Source organism: Haliaeetus leucocephalus, unplaced genomic scaffold (genome assembly GCF_000737465.1).
Source record: "Haliaeetus leucocephalus isolate CR32 unplaced genomic scaffold, Haliaeetus_leucocephalus-4.0 Scaffold339, whole genome shotgun sequence".
Taxonomy (NCBI): domain Eukaryota; kingdom Metazoa; phylum Chordata; class Aves; order Accipitriformes; family Accipitridae; genus Haliaeetus; species Haliaeetus leucocephalus.
This window is the reverse complement of record NW_010972775.1, coordinates 553,649-574,237: the sequence shown is the minus strand read 5'-3', so window position 1 is coordinate 574,237 and position 20,589 is coordinate 553,649. Positions and strand designations below refer to the sequence as shown.

The window sequence follows — 20,589 nt, the reverse complement described above, 5'->3', positions numbered from 1 at the left end:
GAAAGGACATTTTTAGAAAGTCGTAATGTAACAGTTCATACAAGCAACTTCCAATCTTGCTTTATAGTGTTAAAAAAAAAAAAGCATTGTTTGCAGTTTTCAGTTTAATATACCAGCTTCCAAGTATACTGTGGATGAAACAGAGCCAAACACCACTTCTTACAGGAAAATCTAGTATTTCTCCTTATCCCATGTCAGGGCAAACTAATAGCTTTCCGTGCAATAACATGAATTTTAGTTCAGAAGATGATAGCATTTTTTTTAAATATAGATGTTTCTGGCTCTTCCATAATTCTGTTTTTTCTTTTTGGTACCCTGTGTTTCCCCACCTTGAGAAACAGGTTCCCAAACCTGAACTCCCATGACAGCACCCCTGGGCTTGCTCCATCTCCTGCAGTGCTCTGAGCACTCTGGTCAGAAGGAAGTACAAGGGCTTTTTTTGTTTGTGCCTTCTTCCCCTTAAATAACACCCTCCAGAGCACATAGCCCATAGGGCAGAACAGGACCCAAACACCAGTTTCCGAGGGGCGGTGTGCTGTAACAGGGATGTGACGGTTGAACCAAAACAAAACTATTTCTCAAAAACTCTGCCCAGGGTGACCAGAGACATGCTGTTCTGTTCTGCATGCAAAACTTGGGCATTTAACTTACTTTGGAAGAAAACACATGTATTGTTCTAACAAAAATTAAAATTTTAAAAGCAACTTTCAGTTCTGAGAAGCTCTTCTAGAAGACAGGTTCTTCTAACACACTGAAATACTACATTAGAACTCCCTTATTCATGATGCTCTGACACTGCCTATAAGCAACCAAGCTCCCAGTGCCTAACGGGCATTCACTTTGATGCTTATTTTCCCAACTATTACAGCAAGGGTAGAAGTTTAAGGGTCCATACCAACCTCTGAAACTGCTTGTTCTTTGAGCACACAGGGGGAAAAAATGGTCACTCTTTACCCTGACCACAGCAGAAAGAAATCCTGTACCAGAGAGCATTTTTCTTTTCTCCAACTTCAAGTGCAAGGTAGACCGAAGTTGCCATCACCACCCTACCAAGAGATGCCACTTTGACTGAAGCACGCAGGAATTCGGTCTACCTCTGCCCTGTACTTTCATAAGCTTGTTGTCAGTCCAGTCCAAGTCCCATATGTGCTCTTCCAATATTGTTCATGATTTCTGTCCTCAAGAAGCTAGAAGGATTGCTCAATGGCATTGTACAAAACTTCAAAAGTCTCCACAAGCTCACAACAGCTGTCATTAATTAATCCTCGTCTACAATTATGTAGCACCGACTCCTGAATGAAGCCAACCACCAGGGTGAGGAACGCACACCACCGCTCCACAGCTTCAGTGAACAAGTGGTGAGTGACACCCATGCCTCTAAAATGAAAAGGCATCAGGTAGTTGAATATATCCCCCAATATTAAGTTGATTGCAAAGCATTTAAGGCAAGCTTTTGTTCTACTTGACACTAAAGTTATTTCAAGTTACTTGACCGGGTCAAAGGTTGCAGCAAGGAAGAACCAGCCGAACTTGTACTAAACTAAGCCCTACAGGAAAGGGAAAATACAAGCACCTATATTCACAGGGAAAGAGGGATTGCAGCTTTATTTAGTTGCTTGACATTGCAACCCTGAAAGCACTCTTGGGCAAAGAATAGGAGTATCCCATTAACATGACAGTCCGCATATTTAAATGCTGAACACCCTTTAACCCAGTGAAGGTTGCTCTTTTGCTGCTTCAAACACAGCCCAGTTAAACTTAGAAGGAAAAACAAAAGTTGTGCATAAAAATTCCAAATTGGGTTCATTGGCCAGAAACTGCCTCAGTTTCTTTACATAAATACCAACCTCCAGTAAGAGGTGGCATCTCCAAACAAAGAAGCTACACGGAAGACTATTTATAACCCACTCTATGGTACAATGATTTACTATAGGAATAAAAGTAAATAAATCATCTCATGCTGTCCTCAGGTTCAGGCTTGAACCGGTTAGATACTGTTCATGTTCTGCTCGAAGAACAAGGCAACAGACATGTTATGGAGGAGTCAAGAAAATCCCCCACTCTGGTCAACCTCTGCCACTTCCTACTGGCAAGACCAAATGACAAAAACCCATCCCCACCTCATGCAAGACATTGACTATCAGATCTTTCAGCCTGCAGCACAGCAAACACGACTCCTCCCATATTCACACAGACAGGACTCCAGCATCTTGTGAGCACCAGAGGTTCAAGAGGCAGAGCTCAGTTTCCATCCTTTCCCCGGCCATACACGGATGGTGCTGGCCTCACCCAGAAATCCTGTCCCGTAGCAAGATGGCTCAGGCAAAGCACAGAGGAGCCCAAAGTAACAAAAAGGATTCAGCTCATGACTGCAGCACGTTAAAAAGGCTGAGAAGCTAGGAACCTCGTTTACCTGCAAGCATGGCATGAAACAGAAAGCCACCTCTGGCAGCAACAAAAAGCAATGGTTAACAAGCAAGAATATGTGGACAACCCGGTTGGAGCACTAGTTTAATCACAGTAACGACCTCCAGTCTTTCCTTTTCCAGAAAGCCTCACTGTCCAAAGCCTAACATTATGCAGAACCCAGGGGACCATGTCCCTTTGTGAAGGAAAGGCTAAGGCAACTGAAAGAGCTGCTACAGGAAGAATGACAATGAAAGAGGCAATCCGAAACCACAAACAGCAAGAGGGACCCTTTCTAGCTTTTGACAGGTAATTAAACTTCTTTTGTGTTTAATTAGCACCTCCAGACACCGAGCCCATTTCCTGTGACATCTCCTAGATGGCAATAGCTAGGCCTTAGGCTTGGAGACACACATCTCAGCTTGAACTCGATAGATCTTGGCTTCGTACAACCAGGCAGAAGTAACGCAGAATCCTTCGATGAGGATGCTCTGCTTCCTGCCGGGCAACTTGCTTCAGGAAGAAGAGTTATTTATTTTACAGAGTGCCAAAGCCAGAAGGACACAAAGCATTTGGGGGTGCAGAGCTGGGCATGGGTCCCATGCACCTGTATTCAGGACATGCTCCTCTGCATTGCTAGATATAACTGCAGCAAAGCCCCCTTTTCTCAGCGTGCTGTCAACAAGCAGCATTTCTTGTTCAGCCCTCAACAGTCACGATATTCAAATAAACACCATCACATTGGCTGGAGAAGCCCCACAGACCCCCAGAACCTCTTCCAGCTGTCAGTGAGACAGAACAAGGCTACACCAGAAAATTTAAGCCTTGCTAGATGTTTTTCCCCTTTACTTTTCAAAGCAAGGAGCAGATGAGAAGCTTGTTTCAGTTTCAGAGTAAAAACTAATGACCCTGAAGGCAGCTTGTGAAGAGGTGATATCTGCTACCTTAGAGTACACAACCAGGTCTTTCATCTCCTCCAGGGGCCAGGGAAATCTGTGCCAGCCTGAACTAAGAGATGAGATTTCCAAGGCACAGTGCCTGAAAGTTCAAGGTATACCACAGACACCTTTCAGCTCCCAGAGGAGGACATCGCTTCTGCCGCAACAGGGAAGATGACTCTACAAACCCATTCCTTATTGGTTGTCTCGGGAAGCTGGTACACAGACAGTTTTTGGATCTTTTGTACTTCAGCTCATTATTATTTTATTACCAGTTAGCAGCACAAAACTCTGGGTAATAGTTAAAAAAAGCTTGTCATCTTTAGGCTCAAGGCATTTATAGTTTCACCAAATTAGAGCACGGGAACAATATTAAAATTCCAGCCTAATGGACACTGCCCTACTGCAAACTCTTCATGCTGTCTAGCACGGCAAAAATGGTTAAGACAGCTCCCAATGGCATTAGATGATGGAACAAAACCTCAAGAGCAAACACAATGCTCCAGCACTCACATCAAGCTCGAACAACAAGAACTCTGCTTAGCAATGCACAGAATGTGTAGTTCTCCAGAAACAAGTGCCTTACTTGAAAAGCAACCCATCAGTCCTGGATCAACGCACGTTCAAGTGAGTAGTTTTTCAACCAAAGCGTTTCACGTCCATATGGAAAAAATAAGGTCTCTGTAGACCATTTCTGGTGCACAGGAAAGACTATTCAGGAGACCTCAACACTGCCAGACAGTTTCAGCATAAAACTTTAAACATATTTCTGTTCCAAGTCAAACAGATAAGCATCCAAAAGCCTTATGTAGAAAAAGCCTTGCATTCCCTCTTAGGTGGCATCATTTTTCTGAACGACAGAAGCATGCAAACAATCTCAGGGTAAGTACTATGTTCATCAGTTTCATTTCACAGCTCAGCATTTTATTCTCCTCTCATACAGACATTTAGCCAGAGCTATTAAAATAAAACTTGGAACACTGAAAACAGCAAGAACAAACCCCCACAATATTAAGACTGTTTCAAAATGTCTAGAGGTACTACCATTTTTAGAGACTTCACAGGTAGTACCTTCAGTGGCCAGGGGAAAACCAGCAAGAGCATCTTTATTAAAGCCTCACCTCAAACTAGCAACCTCTCAAAGAGAAGTCTGATTAATGCTTAAACCATCAAATAGGTGAGTTTGTAGCATGAAACATCCTTCTCCTATTCTGCCAATGCACAAGGAACAGCTCTTTGGGAGTAATAAAGATATCAGTATGACAATTCAGGAAGTCCAGCAAACTTAAGCTGCATGTTGCATGAAAGTAAGAGGAAGGAGTGAGTCCCTGTTTTTAAGTTCAATCAGACAAGAGCAGCTAGAACATATCACCTGTACCTCCATCCATATATTGCTCTGGTTGTCTTAACAGTTACAGAAACCATTAATAGATACAGCTCAGAGCACAGCAGCAAAACACCTAAAGCCATGTCCTCCAAGAGCCAAAGAGGTGAACTGAAGGATAAGGTCCATCTAGCTTAACCTCCAGCTTGAAACAGCAGCCACAAGCAGATATCTTGGAAAGGGAAAGAAGAGGGTAAGCATATGTAACTTCTCCAGGCACTTTTCCACCTCCAGTGGTTTTTATTTCTGGGCCTTCCCAAGTCAGTTTGGGTTTCTGGGAGTTCAGGAACATTCAGCACAGCCTCTTCATGAGCATGTCCAGTTCCTCTCTGAACTCGCTCAAACTTTTTTGTAGCCACAAGAGCCTTTGGCTAGTTCAACAAGTCTACTATTTGCTGCCTGAAAAACAACATCCTCTTGCTTCTTCTGAACTACCTCCTGTTACCTCCACCTGATCCTCCCCAAATCTCAGGGCAGAAGTGGACTGTCCTCCCACAACCACCACTGATGATTTTGTTGACCTCACCTAAACCACTGCTGAGCTTTTAATGTTAGCTAGATATAAATAACCACTTCTTGTCAGAAGGAAAAGAGTAAGAGACTAACTTTGATAGCATAGACTAAATAAGCAGCATTATGTGCCAACTAGCTGTGAATAAATAGGCAGTATTATTTGCCAATTATCAGTAGATACTAAAACCTAGGTTTAGTAGACAGCAGAGCAGCAGTGAAGCAGAAAGGACACAAACTACACATTAAGGCTGTCTACCCTCAAAACAAAGGAAGTAGCAGTGTGAAATAGGGAAAAGTAATACCTTGTTGGTAGATTTTGCTGTCTTTTCACCAAAAGCAAATACATTCAACACCTGGAAAAGAGCTGGACAGAAAGCTAAATGCCTTAATAACTGCACTTGAAGCAAAGCTCCTGCTTGGACTCAGTAATTTGCAAATTACTCCCTGAATACACCCCAAAGCTGATGTCTACATTCATTCTGCTCAACTGGAGAAAAAGAGAGTCAGCTTTTATCCTGACACTGTACTTGGGCACTGCTCAGAACAGTATTTATCATCTGACACCTAGGTTAAAAAAAAACAAAACGCTGCTGCTTGCAAGAAGCATTTGACATCTCTCTCAACTCCCTTAACTCATGAGTAACCCATACATTTCAAATGTAGCAAGAGAATGCTGCAAGCAGGTCTAGATCTCAGTTTTGCCTTTACAAAAGGAAAACGGCAAACAAAATTTTTTGAGTTATCTAGCGGCATGCCTAACCTGCGATCTCGGCACATGTGAAGGTTCGATATTCCCAGCAAGCCACTGAAACCCACACGTACTTCTAATGCATAACAGGAAGCCTACATTTCGTTAACGACAAAATATTGAAGACTTCAAAACTGATGCCAATGACCTTTGTGATGAAAGGGAACAGAATGGTGCCTCAAATAAGACGAGACTACAAAATTTAGAGAAAACATGCGGGCAAGTTCAGATAGAGTCTATTTGCAACACGTGAATATAATGAAATTAAATTCTTGAATTCTTTTGACTCATCCGGAACAGAGTCCTACTTACTCTAAATTAAATTTCATTATATAAAGTTTTCAGTGCTTATACCTGAGATATTCCCAACATGGACCTAAACTACACATTTCCAGCAGCAAACAATCATTCAATATTATGTGGTTCAACGACATCTCAGCCTGAGTGCACAGAGACGTTACGGCCCCGCCAAGGATGCTCACAAATATAACTGTATTTTATCCTTTCGGTGCTAGCCTCCACTCCTGAAACCCTGACCTATTTGATGTAGCCTCCAAAGCTTGAAACTCAAATTGGGAAAGCCCACCCAAGGAGTATTTTTTTTTTTTTACTTCCAGATGATTTAACCTTTCCCACCCCCTGCCAACAGCTGCAGATACTGTGCAAGGAACAGTAGCCTGGAAGAAAGACAGCACGTGGCTCTGGGAAAAACAAGCACACATCTTAACATGAAACATCTGCTTTTTACTCTTTTTTTACTGCAGAGAAAGAGAGCTTCCCTTCTGGCTTCCCCTGAAACGAGAGCAGAGGGTACCAACAAAACAGTGACCAGTAACAGTCTGGGTGCCATGAGTTCAGAGAGAAGGACTGAAACAGAGCATCCGCCTTGATTAAACATTGAGTTATGATAAATATTTAAAAGTGGGATTTTGAATTCTCACTATCTTACTAAAAGAGGCTTTAAGGAACACTCTGATCACAATCTGTCTTAAGTGCCTCTACACAGCACTTGCTCACCTTACATCTTCCTCCGAAACGCACAATACCTGGATCACACGCTGCGTATTACTGTCATCACAGTTCACTTTGCTCATATTTTGGATTTTTTTTTTATTCTTCTTTTCCAAGGATCCTTTTATGGGTTACATGAGTCACACAGTTGATACTCTTCTAGTGTCTGCACATCAACGTTTCCCCTCCCATTTCCTCTGGGACAAGAGGTAAACCTCTCTTAAGTCAAGTCTAAAAGAAGTCATCCCAAATGACATTTCTCCTCTTAGACATGGTCAAGTTCACAATCCCAGGTGTCAATCCCAACCTGGATCACCATGCAATAATACTTAAAAAAAAAAAAAAAAAAATCCCATCTAGTCCAAGGAGTTTTCTTGCAAGGCCCCTTTGATTCACATCTGAAGATGAACTTCTTCAGTTCTTCATATGCTTTTGAAGAAAAGGGTAACCAAGGCCTGTTAGAGCACTCACCTCTCCCAGCCTTTGCAAAGATGATTTGCTTGACATTCCCCCACTTACTATGTTGGTTTACTAAATCATTAACAGGCTCTTAATTTAATGCTCTTTAGAATAGCCTGCTCAGCTGATACTCCTCCTCAAGCCTAAGCACAAGCTAGTAACCCAAATGCAGATTTTTGAGGTCCTTTTTCCCTACCTGACAAGTTCAGAAAGCTTGCCACGTACCCAGGTGATACCACTGGCCCTCTAAAGAGAGGAAGGTGACACTTCCCAAGAAAAGCCCACTAGTCTCCTTTCATCAAGGCCTCTGCTGCTCCTCAAGAGTTTGCAGACTTCAGCTTCTTTACAGCTTTCTGGTTATCCCTCCTGGTTCTCCTCTTCCATGTGTGAACCCCATTTAGGGGAGACCAACAATCCACACATGCCCCGAAAGTTGGCAAGATGTTTGCAGTCTAAAACTTGCGCCAGGATGAAACAGTATCTTTGAAGGAAAGCCCAAGCATGTTCTCCATAAGGTGGAGCAACCAAAGAGCTGCAGCAACCTCCACAGGACTTCCTGGCTGTTTCTCCCCTGCCTGTGCTTATCAGACCCATTTGTGAACAAGTCTACCTCATTACAGCAACAGGAGATACCTGGAGAGCTTTGTGCCAGGTTAGAGAGTTAGGGCAGTTCAGGAACAGGTTTGACAAGCACCAGCAGCAGTATATGGGAAAGGCAGGACCAAAACCTCCCCTTTTGGGCACAGCAGTTACCACCACAGCCTTACAAGCTTTTAACACTCCACAACAGGCCATTTCAATACCAGGCGAGGTATCGAAACACTAAGTTTCATGTCTAGGTGCAAAACTACACAAACAGCTCCTCAACTGTGCTAAAAAGACTACCTGTTTAATAGTCCAATTTCTGATTAAAACTAGATATTTAGCAGGCACGGATCAGCAAGCTAAGAAACTAAAAAAAAAAATTAAAAAAAAAAAAAATCAATCCACAGTTGGTCAGCCATGACATGAACACAAGCAAAACAGTACAGGGGAAGCGTTGCAATCATTGCTATATATACTTCACATAATTAGTACGACACAGAGTAGGACATTAATATGTGCATGCTTCACTTGTTGTTGTCCCTGCCCTGTTCTGGGCTATCAGCCGATCACCGCCTGCAAGGAACACCCAGCTGTCTGCTGGTCATGATCCCACACCAGAAAAGCTGAAGAGAAGCATTATGATCACCTCCTCCCACTTTCTGCACAAAAAGGTGGAATTTCAAGAATTTTCCCCTTTTAAAGAGACCAGGAACTTCATGTTCAATTATCTTCTTCATCCCTTAGTTCTAATTTTTTAATTGCCTGGTTTCAGTTTCTACCCATCTCACCTTGAAATGCTTTTACACATAAGCTGCAGCATGTTGTACGGCAAATCTCCTTTGAATATGTACAGCATGGGACACCTGTAGGTATGTACAGTATGCTGAGAAACAGCTTGAGATTTTCCCTCCTGTAAGTATCTGTAAGCGATCTTCCAGAGCTCTTCAGAAATATTGCCTCCCTACGCTGCCCCAATACTCTGGAAAGGCAGAGGGTTCATAAAGTTGGAATAATTGAAACAAGAAGTGTTCTCCTGCTATTCTGTCCACAGTGATAGCAGATGCTACAGGGAGCAGTAAGCTTCTCTAGTCTGCTCCAGTATCTGCAACCACTGGATTACAGATGGTAGTATGGACATAACTGCCCAGTCCTATACCAGCATTCGTTTTATGGACCTGCTGATCCTGGGTTTAACCACTTTTTGAATGCATCTAAACCATCAGCTTCCACAAACTCCTAGGACAACAAGATCCAGAAGTTTCTTGCCCACTTTTTAAAGAAATCCTTCCAATCCTAAGAGTCTCAGACATTTTAGACTCCCCAAGACAGGCAGCTGCTTCCTTTGCCTTCAACTCAACTGCTGTTCCCTGTACGTTTTCCAACTCTGCTGAAGATGTGATGACCAAAAACGCACAATGCAACAGATGTAGTCACACACTCACCTATTGAAATTCACTCAGTATATTACTCAACAACCCCAGTCATTAATCAGATTAATATTTCAGCCCTCCAAAAAAATAAAACAATGCGTACTACCTGTAGCAAGCAAGAGACCAGCGTGCCAACAATAACCAAGTCAATGCCAGGGAGATAAATCCCAACAGTCCCAAGCCATGCCCATGCCAAACAATAAGGGTTTTGCCCACTCACCTGCAAAAGTTTCTTTCACAAGCCAAAAAAACCACACCACTCACTGCACTCCTAAACATAAGCAAGCACAGCAGACACTTGAAAATCCTGTTCAACTTCCCAGCAACAACTTTTCCCATTCAGCTGGCAGTGTGCTACCAGCTTCAGAGAAGTTTGGTGTTTTTCAAGGATGGCAGAAGAGCTCCAGAAGCCTGATTACACATTGAAGGCATCTTCATTACGCTCGTAGGATGAATTATGTATTTAATTAGAAGCAGCCTTAACGAAAAGCTGCAAAAGTTGAACACGGAGGAGGCAAACCCACGCAATAAAGCAGATGCCAGAACCGTCCACCTCTGCGCACCGTCTCACAGACACTAAAAACTTCTCCCAGAAGCTGGAGTAAAGCGCTATTTTGCACAGATAAACTTAATGTTACCTCAAAGGCAAACATTACCATTCACAGAGTTAGGAAATTGCATCTGTATGAAGCCACTTTGATTCAGCTTCCGCTTTCAATCCCTAATCTTCAGCATAGCTGTCAATTAGAAAATGTTCATTACCAAGTAATCTGCTCTATGCACCAAGTCGCATCTGTCGTTTTTGAAGCCTTAATACCTACCGGTGAGGATTGCTTTGTACCAGTAGATCACTTGTAGACCTTTTGAACTGCATTCAAATACAGAGTTAATCACTGCCAACAGTGGCACTGGAAGTGTCAGCCAATGATCCAACACAAAAAGCTTTTCAGTGTCACCAAGCCTCAAAGCTCCATCCACCACAGAAAAGCAGCCGTTACATTTTGATATAGATACAAGTAGAAAAAGTCCTTGTAACACAAGGTCATACCAAGCTTGCTAGAAGACTAAATTTAGCCACCTGTGCCTCAGGCAAGTCTGTTAGTTATGGGGAGCTCAGAGACTAGTGTTGAGCACTGGTCCAAGGGTAAATCCCTTGGAAGACTTGACTCCATTTAATTGCAAATGATCTCTAAGCTATTAAGAGGGAGCCCAATCTCAATTCATCAAAGAGGAGACGTATTTGAATACCATACAAAACTAGCATCAGGACACTGCAATACTGTTTTAAGGCTGGTTTGCTTGAGTGGTGTAAACTATTACTACGTTCAACATCAGAGTCGGTAAGAGAGGCGCTCAAGAAGTTTAACAGATGGGGTTTCAGCACAAATGTATTTTAGAACATCTCCTTAGCAAGCATATTTCCTACTCTAACATGCCTCACGCTACAGTTATAACACGCTACAGAAGAGCGGATCAACGAGAACACAGGGATTATTCCAAGCTTTTGTAAATGTTAGCAGAGTGACTGAACAGTTTGTGAAGACAAGCCCCAGTTTACCAAAAGGTGTCACAGTGAACAGCTTTGTCAAACATTTAATAATTTTCCAAGCCAAAAAGACAGTGATGACTCAGATTCTTCAGCTGTGTTGGGTCTTAGGATCAGTATCAGCCACGAGCCCACAGAAGGACCACAGCACTCAACTGAGGTTTGACGTCCAGGATCGCTGCAAGCGTTCAACAGAATCTACCCATAAAAAAAGTTAAAGAATTTGGTTTCAAGACACCTCTGGGAAGTATCTATACTATCTGCCTCAGCCCTGCAGGCCTTCAGAGACCCTGAAGAACCTATTTTGGTGCAAGATACTCAATCGCACAGACAAAACCAGGATTACCAAGATGACTGCGCCAAGTCCAAATGAGCACAAGGTTTCTTGCACTAGATGTTGAGTATATATGGTCCAACTAGACACCTGTAAGTCACACTCCATCCCCTCAAGTCTCTGCAAACAGACGGTAACACAGAAGGCTGCCTCAACACCCAACGGTCACCCTGCACATAGCTGCTCTTACATCCGAACCTGTCCCTGCAGCACCTCCAGCCAGGAGGATGCCGAGACCCTCAAGTCCCCCAGCCTATATGCTGCAAGCCAAAACCCTGAGCTATCGCCACCGCAGCCAGCAAGTCACACCCAAACCCCTGTCTTCGATCACGTTGTTTCCTTAATGTCGAAGCACTCAGTTTTCTGTGGGGACCAGAAAGAACAGAACAAGTGGTTCCAAAACACCATGCTCCCAATTGTAGATCTTGACAAGTGAACGCACTCTGGCATGCACAACTACCACCAACATTTACGAATAATAAAAACCACTGATTACCAACGCTATATCCAGTAAATCTAGACAAAAACAAAGGACTGTGTATTGGTTTGGAGCCTAATACCAGTTTTGGATCTTAACCACTGAATAACAAATTTCAGCAGAGATATTCTTCCCACAGAAGCAGAGCACAGCCTAACTATGATTTACCATCACTGGTGTTGCATCTATCACCAGTAAAACTGAAGCCTTAGCGCTGCCAACACTGCACAGAGCTTTTTCAGAATTAGAAACCTGTCAAAACCTTCCCAAACAGAGGACAGCTGGGAAGCAATATCAGATGCCAAAGCGGCTGCAGGCCTGATCTCAGTTGCAGGATGATCATTCAGAGAACCCAAGGGCCTCCAAACCATCTAACCTGGCACTGATGCTAAGCCAGCTGAGGTAGTCTGTGGCTAGCAAAATGGGACTGCAACCACGGAGCAAGCATTTTTCAGGATAGGGAAGAACCTCACTACCTTGTGGATGCACACATAGCACGTATTTTGGAAACGTTTATTTCCATCTAAGAAGTTACTTAAAGCATGTGTTGCCTCAATCTCTCCCTCCCAGTGCAAACCAGAGCGCTGTTACCTGCTACTGTAGCCCTGCCAAAAAGCAACAGCAAGAATGAGTCTTAATGAGCCTCTTAAAGGTGAGACCTTTGAAGTCTAACTTGGACTTGAAAAGAGACAACTACAAAGTATGTGGTCTCTGCTTCATTAAAATAAGATGTTACAGGTTCTTAAGTTTCATTTGTTCATTGAAACTTGTTCTTTTAAGATCTAGGAAATAAAAACAAGCTGTAGAAACTAGCCTTGCATTTTACAAAGGAAGACAGTTACAAGGTACCTAAGGACAGCTGGACTAGCCAAAATGGGGTTGCTACAGGACTTAGAATTAAGCAGCTTGTACCAAACTTGAGAATAGTTGAATTCTTTCATTACACTTGCCAGAACTGGCATTGTCAATGGAATATAAGCTGTATTTTAGAGGACTTCCTCTCATTTGTTTTAGTAGACCTAAATAAGCAGAAGTCAGATCTACACAGAATTTTGAGTCACAAGGAATGAGAGCTTGAAGAGCCAGTAAGCCTGAGATGCTTGAAATTGTTACTCTTCAGAAACTCACCTAAAGAATTTCATCCAAGAGTAATAACTTAATTCATACGCCCCTCCTTGCTATGATATGAGGAAGACTAGACAGATACAGACAGATTTCCTTCAAGCTAGTTCTTCCTGTAGCGTGCTTTCCATTAACATGAACAAAGAAAAATGACCGCATCTGAATCTATCCTCTGACTTATAACTCAGAAATGAACGTGCAGCAGCTAGCAAAGGAATGCCAAGTTTGGTTTGTTATTTCTACAAACAAGATGTCACCCTAATTACAGGTGCAACAAAGATAAGTATTTAAGAAAAAACACATCCAGATATCAACCTCATAAGCACCCAAGATTTTCTGCTACATTAGATGAGTTAAATTATGAACGGAGCTCCACAACGAATCACCAAGATGGAAGTGATCATATTTTGCAATATAAAAAAATAGCTTCAAGAAACACATACTTCAGACTGGTTGGCTTCACAGAGTTCAAGCAGGTTTCTCCTACAAGTTAATTAACCTAGCTTCAGCACTGAAGTACAGCAATTCCTTGTGAGTTGGAAAAAAAGGAGTAGCTCTATAGAAAGCAGGTATTCCAGAGTTTTCTTAGCATCATCACAAACTGCATGAACTCACCAAGCTTTATCAATAGACATTAAAACACATATATAGGACAGCAACTACTCAGGATATTTAATAAATGACATGGCCTCCTCTAATGTACCATTTGCAATATGGTCAACTCAGAAGACTAGAGAAATGTGACAGCTTCAGAAAAAAAGACGGCAGATTCAAGACTGCAAAGATACCTTCACTTCTTGTCAACAGCCACAATTTTCCCATCCTAGAGGAATGTCATAATATAATCATAAGAAGAGAAAAAAAAAAAAAGGATAGCAGAGGCAGACAGGAAAAGTTTTCCCATCTCACCACTGAATATCCCCAATTCCTGCATTAAATGCTAGGAGTAGCAAATCCAAGCTATTCAGTTGTCTTCCACAAAGCAGAAACTGTCAGGCTAATCTTCAGGGTAGAATTGCTGTCAACTCTTCAGTTATTATCCGGAAGATATTTGCTCACAGATGAGCAAACCAAAACAGAAGATTCAGACAGGTAAGAGACACCTATCCATTCCAGAAGATGAGCTGCTCTAAATAGATCTTACAGGAAGGAAGAACGTATGAAAAGCCAGGAGAAAATGGTGGTAATCTCACACTGATTGTGTTTCATTGCTGGTTTTGCCAACTTACAGGAATAAGTTATCTTTTAAAAGGTAGGTAGTGTCTGATGAACCAGAAATCAAACATATTTTAGCAGGGAGTTAAAAATACCTCTTCCCTCTATAAAAAAAAGCAAGGTCTAGGGGGGATTTAACATGGAATATAGTAATGAAGTAGGCACAACAAGTCTGAGATTTTACCTGTCTGTAGAATCACAGAATACTTTGAGTTGGGAGGAACCTTCAAAGATCACCTAGTCCAACCCCCCTGCCATGGGCAGGGACACCTTCCACTAGACCAGGTTGCTCAAAGCCCTGTCCAACCTGGCCTTGAAAACTTCCAGGGACGGGGCATCCACAACTTCTCTGGACGACCTGTTCCAGTGTCTCACCACCCTCACCATAAAACGTTTCTTCCTTATATCCAATCTGAGTCTACCCTCTTTCAGCTTAAAACTGTTGCTCCTTGTCCTGTCACTGCAAGCCTTGTTAAAAGTCTGTCCCCACCTTTCTTATAAGCCCCTTTCTATACTGAAAGGCTGCAATACAGGCTCCCCAGAGCCTTCCCTTCTCCAGGCTGAACAACCCAACTCTCTCAGCCTCTCTCCATAGAAGAAGTGCTCCAGCCCTCAGATCACTTTCACAGACCCGCTCCAGGTCCATGTCTTTATTGCACTGGGGACCCCAGAGCTGGATGCAGCACTCCAAGTGGGGTCTCATAATAGTGGAGTGGAGGGGGAGAATCACCTTGAAGGTGATTTACATCCTGCAGACAGTGCTTTCCACGCTGGCATTTCTGCCACTCTAGACTGAAGCCTTCGGTTGTCTCAGCTCTCTCCAGGTCAAGGTGACCACTGCCATAATTTCATTAAAACCAGGAACCTTGCAGGACTCCAAAGGGTGCATCTTCAGTGACTACTTGTTTGTGCAAGAACACACTACTAAATAATGTCAGCAAAGAGTCACTGCCTGTGGTCCACAAGGGTACACCTAGCATATGATGGAGGGAAGTTTCTGGAGGCAAAATTCAGGCTGAGGATAGGAAGGCAATGACCAAGAGTTGTGTGACAGCATCTCAAAGAATTGCTCCCACACTCAGGCTTGGACTCGTTAGAATTTGAGAAATTTTTTGGACAACTGGAAGCCTGTACAAGAATGAGGACCAAATTAACCAAAACCCGGACACTGGCACTTGCAATCAAGATTGAAGGCTCCTCTGACACTCCAGAAGAACAACAGAGAAAGCCAGCAGATACAGAGGAGCATGTATCTGAGGACGATGCAGCTTTTGTGGGAAAGAAGCTGATTCATAAGAACTTCATCTCCTCAAAAAGCCCTAGAGATAGGACAAGAATTAGCCATGTAAAAATCAGAAGCTAGAAAAAATCAATACAGTACAAAAAATAAGATGAAAAGACAAAACCAAGGCACAAGTATGTTTCTTCACAAATGCTGGAAGCCTAGAAGATGGAAAAACTCAAATGTCTGTTTTTAAAGTGATAATATGGATGCAGCAGGTTCATTCAAAAAACAGTGGAGGGCAGAAAAGTCAATGGGACATTCAAAGCATACAAGGACTAAGCAAGCCTTTAGAGAATCTAAGCTTTCTTCAGCATACACCACCATTTGAGCAATCTAAGTTTACTGTGTCAGCAAGAAATACCCTGTAAATCAGAATTCCAAGCTTAAACCAGAAAAATATAGTCTCAGCCACCCAAGCAGCGATAGCAGCTGTCATGCTACCACCAGAGGGTTGTACAAGCAGGAAACACAGCATTAAACAGAGACTTCAAATGCCTCTGTGTAAACTGCACAAGTGTCTGGTCAATATATAACATCAAGACTAAGTTCTTAAATAGCATAAAGCGACTCCTCCCCAGCAGTGGATGAGACAAGCGGCAATTCCTGCCTTCACCTTGAATGGTGGCTGGAGTATTGGTGCAAGCCCCTACTGTGCAATCTGACCATGCCATAGAAGTAACAGAAGCCAGTCCAGCCGGTACAGCAAGGCTAAATGCCCAAGAAGGAAACTAAATAAAAGCTTGTTAAGGTTTTATTTAAAAAAAAAAAAAAAAAAAAAAGGGGAGGGGGGAGAATTGCATGATTTATTACTGGGTTAAATAGTCATTAGATAACTTCTCCCAAAAGTTAAAACTGTGTTTTACCCGCAACATGCTGAGCTTGGCCATCTCCACTCTCCCTGCTTGACCCCAGCAAGGCAAGCCAAGCAAATAAGGCTTCAGGTGGTAAAGGACCACTCAGAAGATAAGGCGACAGCAACAACCTCACTGTACATACAAAGTCACACAGGAGGAGGATGGGGAAGTCCCTCGCATAGCTTTGTGGTTAAAGATGCAAGAGGGTACCTGAAAGACACTTGCACCAGCTTTCACAGAACAATTCAGAGGCATCTGAGCAACCACAAACCAGGCAGCCGCGCCGGGCAAATAAGAGTTGTCCTAAAGAATGGACTAAATGGATGCAGGGCTAATTATATTTTATAAAATGAAGTCATGTCTCAGGAGTCAGTTGGAGGTTGTTGTCTCCCCCCCCCGCCTCCTTCTTTTGGAGGAGACAGAGCATGTGAACAAGGAAAAGGCAGCTGATGCACTTCATTGAAAAAACCAAGCATGCTACATGACAAGATCCTTCAAAGCTCTTTGGAGAACAAAACTACAGGCTAAAAGGAAAAATCGTTCACACGCATAAATAACTGGTTAAAAAAAGATAAGGAAGGGGGAAGAAAGGCATCACTGGTCAGTTTTGTAGTGGAGGGGACTCGCAAAAGGATTCTGCTCTGCTCAACTATACTGAGCTGTGCAAGAGAAGGCAGTACTAAGATGACAACATTTGCTACTCTGAATAATTCAACATGATCAGTAAATAAGAGCAATGACTCTAAGGAATTGCAGTAAAATCTTGTGATATGAGTGGGTGATACAATTCAAAGCACAGCACATCAGGAACAACCACCCTAACTTCAGCTTAAAAAAATATGACAGACTGAACTCAAGCCAACACTGGGGAACAGGACACCAGGGCTACAGCAGAGTATTCCACAAAAACCATAGCTCCGTGGTTTTTTGATCACTAACGAACAAGCAGAACGCCTATAATTACAGAGACAATAATACAGAACAAAATACAAATCCACAGCATACGGCATTTTCTAAAGAGGCACCCGCACCATAAATATCACCTACTGATCTGATCGGCACCTCTGCCAATCTCCCCCATTCGCTCCATCCTTATTTCAAGGAGGCTGGAGCAGAGCTGGCAATGACACGAAGAGCAGGGAGAAGAGACATAGAAAGGAAAGTCTAAGCAGATGAGGACAATTCAGCCCACCCAAGAGACCACCAGGAATGGAAAAAGTAGTTTCCTAAAATTGTGAATGTCATGGAGAAAGTGAAGCAGTAATTTGTTCTGAATTTGTTTCTTGCTAGTTTTTTTGGGCACCCCCAGTTCTTCTTTTCTGACTCTTCCTCATGTGTAGACCATGTAACAAGCAGCCTACACACTAAAGTGTCCACCTTTTTGACTCTCTGTGCAAGGCACTGAATATCACGATGGTTCAAAGTGAGAGGACAAATCCGTGGAAGAGAAGTGTGAAGGTTGCTTAATTCAAACACCTGGCTTAGAGAGGTCATAAACTGCTGGAGAGAGAAAAATAAAGCAGTATTTCCCCAGATTAGATCTGCTCTATTTGTGTACTCCCCTCCCCAGGCACCTGCTACTTGTTACTAGTGAGCAGGATACTGGGCCAGATGGATTCCTGGTCTCATCTGGTAGCACTTTTTAAAAGGCATTATACAGGATTTCATCTGTTAACCTGAAAGTACACAGCAGCTGATTGCTTCAGAAGAGCTGGAAATTAGTTTAAAGACCACATAAAGGGGGCAATCTCAGCACAAGGCAATTGTGGGCTAGGTTGCACTTATGATCTCACCTACCTCACAACTCCCCTCGCAATGGAGCTCCGTGAACCTGCCTGCTTGATTGATCCCACCAAAATATTTTTCCATCAGCAAATTTGGCATAGAAAGACAAATTTTGTTGATACAGAGAACTGGAGCATTATAAAAACTCCTACAGAAGAGTAAGATAGATGGACTGGAATGAGGCAAGGTCATATGCTTCAGACTTTGCAAGAAATGGTACTATGAACTGGAAAGCCCTCTAACTCAAGCAAAAAAAGAGACACACACACAAGGTATTAGCTTGTCACTGTGACCTGTGAGCCCCCAAGCCAATTCAGATATGAAGGATACTGGCACAAAGAAATTACCTGCGACACTGCACAGCACCTCAGAGAGACCTCCCCTGCCATTCTGTGCCCTGCTCCAGTCAGGGGTGTTCAGGGATTAGCTTTAAGCAAACATGTGCACAGAAGAGATCGACAGAGAACCTGGAAAAGAGCAACTGCAAGGTTGGCATGTGTGGTTTGAAAATAAGAAGCCAAGAGTTGAGTGCGTTCTGAAAGTGCTGAAGGAGAGAAGAGCTGTTTTTATAAGAGGCAACACTGGCACAAGCACAGATAGGTACATACCAGTCACAAATAAATTTATTGTGAAAATCTGGTGTAAGTTTCCAACCATTGCAGCCAGAGGATAACAGAAGAATCTTCTGTATGAAAAACACAGCAAGAAGCCCAAATTGGCCTAAACCAGCAAGGGCTTTAGGCCAGCAGTTGAAAATACGCTGCTATAGACTTGCACCGTAAAGCAGAGCACTGCACCTCGTCTTCCTTGCAGCCCAACAGCTCTTAAAAAAAATAAAAAAGGCACCAGCTGGACACTTTGCTGAGTCCAGAAAAAGCAATTTCAGGGCAGGCAATGTTTGAAGAAACACCTGTATCTAAACAAAGTTTAGGTACTTATGCAAGGTATAAGTGTAAAGCCCTGATTTTATCAAGGGGATAGTCTAAAATTTCACTGGAGTCAGCAACATTTTTGCCAAAAGGTTGCAGTATCAGCTGTACCAGGGTACCACTACACTGGCAAGCAGGCACTTCAGTATGGAGAACAGAGATTTGCCTGGCCATTTCTCACCATGATCCTCCACACTTTAAGTACTTTTTTTTTTTTTAAATAACAAATTTTTTTATTTTTTTTTTTCTAAACACCACATATTTAAGTTCCAGATCCTTTCTTATCTGGTTGCACTTGCTGACAGTCACCTTCCCCATACAAGAACTCTTGCTGATACTTACCACTGGCAGCACCCCCAGCTCATCCCTGACTCAAAGAGCTCTAGTGTCAGCCAGGCTTCACGTGGAGAAGACCACTCTGCACATCTCTCTATAACAGCAACATAATGAAACCCGAATTCTCCTATCAGTAACGTTTCACCGCACAGGCAACACTTCTAAAACTTCAGCAACTGGCAGGCAGTGAGGAATCCTCCATGGCTTCTGCAGCCTGAAGAAAGCAATCTTCCCAAACTTGTAACTCAAAGGCGCTCTTTGTATTTTTTGGAATGCGTCTGTGGGAAAGCGCTGCTAATATTTGATAAGAGCTTTTCAACGGGAACAAAGCTCACGCTTCTCAGTTCACCCATGGTCCTCCCCCAGCAGGCTGACACAGACTGAGTTACCAACGCAGCATTAAACCAGGGATGTAGAGAAGATGGTTTATTTAGGTAAATCACAGCGAGCAGCCGGGGAGCTGAGAGAAGGAAAAGGCAAGTCCTGAAGAACTTGGGGAGTGGCAGCATAAGCTGGTTACACATATGCATTAGGTCACCGATAAAAAAAATCAAGTCTGAGATCACACCCATGACAGTGTGTGACTTCAACCAGGCCACTGTGAGCCTGATAATGAGAAAGGGGGAAGGTGGAAAACCTCACATGAAGTCAGGACACAGGAGGCAGCAGGTATTAACGACTGACCGTGAGCTTGGACTCGGTACACGATGCTTCCTACGAACTGAAAAGTCAAGTCACTGTTGAGAAAGGCCCAAGAGGACGGTCACCAGCCGTGAAACAGATTGGAAAGGGAAGACGACAATCCCACGAGCGATTTGGACAAGACAACAAACCCCAACCCTTAAAGTTTCATGCCGTGCCAAGCAGCACATCTATCTAAGTTTCCCAGATAAGAGGAGGGAACATCAACTTCACACAAAGAAGTTGTAAATACGCTTCCAGTTACGCAGACTGCTTTGTTTCCCTTAGACCTGGGACCACGACCAGGTTTTATAAGAAGGGCTCCCAAGCCACCCACAACCGCGTTTTTGGCAGGTGCCCTGCCCCACGCCCCCAGCTACAGACAGAACCACGGCCCACGGGAGGAGACCTTTGTCAAGACGGACCCCTTCACGCCCGCCCGCCCCTTTCTGACCGATTCGCGAGTAACGGACAAGGCCCCCGCGAGAAAGCTGCCCCTGGGGGGGAGCGGTGCGGGGCCAGCCCACCCCTCACCGTGCCGGTCCCCCCC

At 43.3% G+C, this 20,589-nt stretch overlaps 1 protein-coding gene across 3 annotated transcripts in view; it reads right to left on the bottom strand.

The window, feature by feature from the left end:
- Positions 1-18,501, bottom strand: part of CSNK1G1 (casein kinase 1, gamma 1) — a 104,970-nt gene extending 86,469 nt beyond the window's left edge. For all 3 annotated transcript variants that reach the window (XM_010571547.1, XM_010571548.1, XM_010571549.1), the window contains exon 1: positions 18,441-18,501. The gene's annotated coding sequence lies outside the window, so the exon portion shown is untranslated. The remainder of the gene's footprint in view (positions 1-18,440) is intronic.
- Between the last annotated feature and the right edge of the window lie 2,088 nt (positions 18,502-20,589).